Source organism: Amblyomma americanum, chromosome 7 (genome assembly GCF_052857255.1).
Source record: "Amblyomma americanum isolate KBUSLIRL-KWMA chromosome 7, ASM5285725v1, whole genome shotgun sequence".
In the NCBI taxonomy this organism is placed as follows: domain Eukaryota; kingdom Metazoa; phylum Arthropoda; class Arachnida; order Ixodida; family Ixodidae; genus Amblyomma; species Amblyomma americanum.
In genome coordinates this window covers 57,919,752-57,926,712 of record NC_135503.1, presented here as the reverse complement: position 1 = coordinate 57,926,712, position 6,961 = coordinate 57,919,752, and the positions used below count along the sequence as shown (strand labels likewise).

Sequence of the window (6,961 nt, the reverse complement as noted above, 5' to 3'; positions counted from 1 at the left end):
CCTGGCGGCAGTCACCGGGTTCGATATCGCATGGGCAAAAGTACCATGAGCGTGGACGTAGCGGCTTTCGCGGCCGACCGAGATGCAAGGCCTGCGTGATTTGCGGATCGCAAGTGCCGGACTGGCTCCCAGAGGGCGTGGACACCCCAATCGCGCTTTCAGGTACGTGGCGGTGGTGTCCACCTGCAAAAAACTGATTTCGCACAATATTCGGAGCTTAGCAACGTTAAACCGCCAGAAACTTTTATTTGTTCCTTCAGGCAATATGCAATTATTGTCGACGAATTAAAAAGGTGATGATTGACTTCCTAGCTGGGTCTTGTCCTCTCATGGGTGCAGCAGCAGGGGCAGTCTTGCAGGTTACAAACGAAAACACAACACAATTTCACACAGCACCAACAACGTCCACCTTAAACACTCCTAATGAAATACAAATACGGGCGGTAACGTATATACTCACATCATACAGCAAGTTAAATACATAATTCAATACGAGAAAAGTTTTTTCCGTAAGTGTAAAACATAACAGGGCATAAAACCGAACAAGCGTTGCTTGCTTCGGCATTGCTGCTTGCAACAAGCATTGCTACTTGAAAAAAGCGGCGAAAATTTTTTTCGCTGCTTTTTTCACATACATTCTTCCCTTTTCTTGATTAGCTCGCTTGCATATTCTCCTTGTTTATTCCTGGTGGAGGAAAGCAATTTCACGTCAGCTTTGCTTACAATATTTTTGATTGTGTGATGCGTCGTGTACATATGGAATACGCGCGATGTTTTTTTTTTTTTGCTGTGTATTCCATATGTACACAAGGTGTCACACAATCTGATAAGATTGTAAGAAAAGCAGGCATTAAGTTGCTTCCCTCCGGCAGGAATAAGCTGATGAAAAAAAGCAGGGAAAATTTTTGTTAACGTCTATGTAGTGTTTCATATTTAAGATTCTTTCGTCATGCGGCTGATTCTATATCGATGAGACAGGCCACTGTGTCAATGACCGTCTACGCGAGCATGCGAAAGATATAGAAAACCAGTCACGCAAAAATAACATAGTGATACACTGTGCGGACAGTAAAGACTGCGAAGCATTTCTTAATAAATCGCCATCGTCGCCAAATGTAAGATCGGACCTCACAGCTTATTTGTGAAGCATTTAACATATACAACTAATGACGATTGCGAAGCATTTTTTAACAAGACCACCATCGTCGAAAAATATAATGGCCAGCTTTTACGGCTTTTTTGCGAGGCATTTAACGTTCGGAACAATTGAACATGCGTCAGCCAGCCGTTGGTGGTTGTGATCCCACGAGAGCTTGCTTTTCTTGATCAGTGGCACCATTTGACACTACCTGATTGTTTACATTCGTCGATATGTTTGATTCTTCGTTTATCTGCTCGCCATGTGCCGTTTATATTGCTTTCTTCCCTGTCACATAAATCGTTTGATTGCTGGTCTGCGCACGTGTCCGTGTTCTTCTCTCCATTCTTTTTGTTAGCGCTGTTCACTGTTTCCGTCAGCATGCATCAACACAGCCCGACTAAGCCCTCTTCATGTTTATTTCCGCTATTTCAGTTTGAAATTTGTCAGGTAGATTCGTTATGTCAGGTTGCCAGGTTTCCTGCTTGCAGGTTATGAGCGCTCTGTTAGTTGCCTCTTTCATCATCTTGAACGACCGTTCGGTCACACCACTGCACTTTCCGATATGGAAATCAGAACTGTATTCTGCGCATGTCATGACCATGCAACCATCAGCAATAATTTGTGCTGCAAGAAGGGCATGCGCCCTTCAGCACAGAATTCATGACAAAACAATGAGCAGTAACCCTTAGGCAATAAACAATTACACAAACTGCAATGAAGCAGGAGCGATTGCAATAAGAAAAAACGCGCCAAACAATTTGTTTCCCACCAACTTGCAAGATTGTTAAAACCGTTCCGCCAAGTCATTCTTGTCATTTTATCTAAATCGTGCGTATGCTCCAAGTTCGCTAGTTATCACGCGCAGCTCTAAATAATAGTCTGTCGGAAAGTTCAGCAGTTGCTTTTTTACTGCTTCGTTAGGCGTTCGTTTTAGAAAATAAAAGCACATTCGCGTGAAAAGGCGGACACAGTCGAAAATATCTGCTTAAAAGGTTGGCTGGGGGCACAGTGTCGACGTTTCCTCTTCTAAGAACAGATATATAGCGAACATCTGTGCGGCCACATGGAATGATTACCGAGAGCACCGGGCCTCGACGGGTCAATATATGTAAAATAAAGCACGCCTCCAGATTTATTTAGTCCTCTGTGCGGGTTGCTCACCAAGTTCCTCTCTACTGTAGCAAATATTCACCATGAAGGATGCTGTGTCAATGTCCGTTGGAAATAACATTTCGTGTATTTGAAAACAAAAATACATGCTGACGTTATAGTGTTTGTCGTCAGTGCCGTCAGTGCAGCGCCATGGCTTTACCAACACTTCCATATACATCAAGCATTCGGGTTAAGGCGCTCTAAAAATAGCGAAATATTTCCAGATTGCAATGAATTGTGGTCTTTTTTTCTTTCAGTATTCCCTCCATGACGTTAACAAAGCAAGAACTAGACTTTTTCAATAATTTGTGACTTCTAACCCACGCGCACACAGCTTGCTCTAGCTGTTTAATCTTTACTTGCCAATGGTTGTTTGCTTCCTTCCGTTTTTCTGAGCATAATTCAACCTCTTTTTTTCCTTTAAACGTTCATTTGAAATGTTTGATTTGTTTTGTGGCGTTTTAATATCCCCAAGTGACTCAGCCTAGTGGAGTGTTCGCTATTAATATACACCACCCATGAGGTTCTTCAGCGTGTGCTGACATCGCACAACACACGGGCGTTTTTGTATTTCACCTCCATGAACATAAGGCTGCCGCGGCCGGGATCAAACCCGCGACCTTGGGATCAGCAGCCGAACGCCAAACCCACTGAGCCACTGCGACGGATCATTCAGTTAAAAGACAACGCATGTGGCATCCGTTTTTTTTTCTTGTTTTGACTTTTCGCGGTGCACAGCAGTGCAATTTTCATTTTTTTCTCCTGTTTATTTTCCTGGGAAGCTTTCCTAAAAACAGGATCATTGATAATTATAACTGTCTAAAATTTATGGGTTTCGCAGTGGGCACAGGCCACTAACCACCACGGGTTCGAGCTTCGCGGGAGCCAAGGGCCCCGATCAGCCGTCACCACACTCACCCTGGGGCACCGCTGCGGCGCACTCAATTTCTGCAGAGAGGAGAGCGACTCGCCGCAAAGACACAGGCCTCCAAGTTCACGAAGGAGACGTTCATTCACGCCGTCCTCCAGCGGTACACACAGACACAACAATCACCCCGTTTCGGGGCGCGTGAGGAGCAAGGCTCCGCTGCGCGCTCGGAGCGACAAGAGCAATGCGCGCCGCTAGCACGCCGCTGCAGGAGATTGTCCCCGCGGCAGTGCTGTGGTCTTTCTCGTGTCGGCCGTTGGGCCGTCTGCGAGAGAGAGTGAGGAGTCAACGCAAGGTGCGCCTGTCGGAGGTCACTGGACCCCTGGACAGGCTCGAGCCGCGGCGGGTCGAGGACCCGCGCTGGCGAGCTCCAGTATGCACTGGTCTGAACGGCAAAGGCCGGCCCGGGTCATATGGCTTATATGGCCTGATACCTGATTTAGTATCTGCTGCTGGTCCTTGTACCCAAGATATTAAACATATTTTTGGAATATGGCGGAGTGCTAGGCGCACTCTGGCACGGGTCGGCCCGGTATTGCACTGCCTCCGGGATCGGCCCGGGGCCTATGGGCCTATTAGAGCGCGGCGCCTTTCCTTTTTATCTTTCCTCTCCTATCCTTTAAGTCTCCTACTTTCAGCACGTGGCAGCGAGCGTGGCTCGGCTTGAGCCAGTAGGCAGGCCCGTGATCTTTCCTTTTCCTACTTCCTTGCAACAACGTCAGTCAGTCAGGCCGGCCCGGACGAACAGTAGCGTACGAACCTGTCTCGGAGGAGTCTCTCTCTGGCTCCGCTCGGACGCGCGACCGCCCAAGCGGGTCCCGAATTCCTGCCAAAAGGCACCAATGGCAAAGGCCCTTGGGAAGCCGGGGCGGAGCTGCGGCCGAATGACAGCGATTAGCCACCCAGCCGCCTCTCCGTCGCCTGAGGCGGGAGAAAGGGAAAGAGGAGAACAACACGGTATGCCGGCAACAACCGCGCAAAGGCAACGGCGGGAAGCCCGGATTCCCACAAATTGAATTCATGAATTCATCCCAATGAATGACTTCCCTACGTAGAATCACAGTTAATTCGTAAAACTTGGAAATTCCCCAAAACGAATTTAATTAAATCGGGTTTCAGCTGCAGTGTTTGGCCGCGAAATTCATACTCGATCATGTTTCGTCTGTGCAGCCTCCATGCTGACATCACTTTCGAGCGCTTTTGGACTGTGGTTGAGCCTCGCCTTCCTGGCCAATAATAACTGAATGTACACCACAATGTATTTCGTACACGGTGTAAGGTAGACAGGTGGTCTTACGGCAGGACCAAATAGTATAGGATGACGCGGCTAGCCATTTTTTTGCGGCAGCCACATGGCAGCACCCGTTTAGGTGGCAATACGGGAAATCAACCACAACGTGCTGTCCATTTGGACAGGTGACCAAACGGACAACACGCGCATTCTTACATGTTAAATTTTAATAGCTTTGGTTAGTTTTTTTTTGACATTACACTCTTTAATAACCTGCCCCGGCGTCGAATGCCGTTACGGCAACACCGGCAGATCATTCCACAAAGGAACACTACTTGTCACCTGCTCGAGCAGACTTCTTCCGAGCGCTTGCCAAGCAGCCACCTGGCCACCTGGTGGTGCAGATATTAATTATACTCATTGGAGGTCATCGTGGTACCACCTTCTTACACCGTGCTTTCGTACATTCTGGTACAGGAAAGCTCGAAGAGTCAGTACATGGTACAGACGCCCTTGCGACATAGTGTAGAGCACAGGGGCAACAAAAACCAATCGCAGATCAGAATTAGGATAGGAAACGTTTTATTGTTATTCCTTGCTTTTACACAGCATTTTTTTCTAAAGGTGGTACCCCAGAACTCAGCATAGGATGTGTAAGGGTTCCGTAAATTGAACGAAGTTGCTACATTAGCAGCGATCCTTAAAGATGCAAAAGGAGTGCAAAAACGAGTATACAAGAACTAACAACAATAAAAAGAACACTAATTGCGTACAGTTTTGTATGCGTTTTGCTATCCTTCATAGGATTAAAGTGTCCTGATTGCTTGCTTGTATGACCGAAACGACATGTCTGATATAACGGCTTGTGGTAACAAGCATTTCTGTGCTCGCATAGCTACACATTACCATCTCTATAAACTGGTACTAACATCTAGTCGTTGTTCACGAGTCGTTCAAACACGATTGACAGCCTTTGCATGGCTGTGACAAACAGCAACAATCGTTACTTTTGTTGCTGGTTACCACCCTTTAGACAAGGATGGTTCGTCCAAGCCTTCTGCAGGCAGGTGTTACACAGTATGCCTGAACCCCTCGCGGTTCGAGTAGCCTGTGATGTTCGCGTTTCATATTATATTCTGCTTTCGCAACGAAATTTCTTTTCATCTAAAGTGGAATCAAACGCTTTATGAAAATGTCAAGCCGGAAAATTTTTGTAAGCACGACCTCGTCGTTGCCATCCGCCTTTAAGACGTCATGAAGATATTTTCGCGGAACCTATAAGCTCACCAAAAAAGGAAACAAATCAAGCATGTCATATGAGCTTAGTGCGTCTCGTATATATAGTCTTGTGGCCTCACCGCGGTGTTATATGCAGGCGTTATTTCTTCAGACACCCGCAGAATTTATAAGGCATATGACGTGTTTTAAATTTGTCTTAATTCTTGGACTCGCTCTTGGCAGTCACGGAGCCACCTTGAAGGACTTAAAGGAAGTAAGCGATCTTTTTTTAACAATTAAGTGATGACCAGAGTAACAAAAAAATCTCTTTTCAATATTACAGAACTGTTTCTAAATTGGAACATCTTGTAAGGATACAGGCTTTAGTCTGGAGTGCTAACGTTCTTGCCCTTTCCGACGGTGCAGCCGCTATGCTCGGACTAGTCATATGTACAGTCACAGAGCTCAGTGAGAGAACATGGCTTCTACAGGAAGTACGTGCTGCGGTCGATTCCTTAATGTGGTACTCATTCTGCTTGCACGCATACGCACACACTGATACAGAACACGTGCATGCAAGGTTACACGCACACGTACAAAACAAGTTCGTGGAGTACATACCACCCATTCAGAAACGCGTCGTATGTATCAACATTGCTTGCTTTTAGATCCAATTCGCAAACTGAGGCGGACGTCATAGTAAATCCACTGCAAAGCCGACGCCGCAAATGAAGTCGGAACTTTTCGAAATTTTGGTATCAAAGAAAAAGAAATATTTTGCCACACCGGGGCCCCTGGTGGAATTCGCAACAAAGTCGTCGCAAATAGAGCAGCTTCGCTTCCCAACGCCTCAAACCGCCTGGTCATCGCCACAGCTTTCTTTCTCAATGCCGCTTGTTATATGCATTTGCGTTATATATGCGTTTGGGCATACGCACAGGAACAAAACTGGCTGTACAGACAAGCTATTTATAAAGAAACCAATTAGTGGCGCCTGCTGCACCATGCCCCAAAATTCCGGCCGAAAGCATTTTTCAACAGGAAAGAGCTTATGAACGCATTTTTTTATCATATATTGTTAGGTTCCACTATAACACTCAATATATCCGCAGATCTCCCGTGAGCAGGCTTGCATTCTTTTTTTGCTTTTAACTTTTTTGCTATCGTCAAAAACGTTCCCCAGTGGCTTTCAGTGCCAGTCTTGACTGCTCGATGCGAGTGGTGGAAAGACTTTATCAGAAGAATGGACCATTACCTTCAATATTTCCATAACATTAGCTTATAATATTCT

General features: G+C 46.1%; 1 pseudogene; it reads left to right on the top strand.

Annotated features, from left to right (window-relative positions):
• Window positions 1-3,634: 3,634 nt before the first annotated feature.
• On the top strand, window positions 3,635-3,787 carry LOC144099677 (U2 spliceosomal RNA; annotated as a pseudogene).
• Window positions 3,788-6,961: the final 3,174 nt, after the last annotated feature.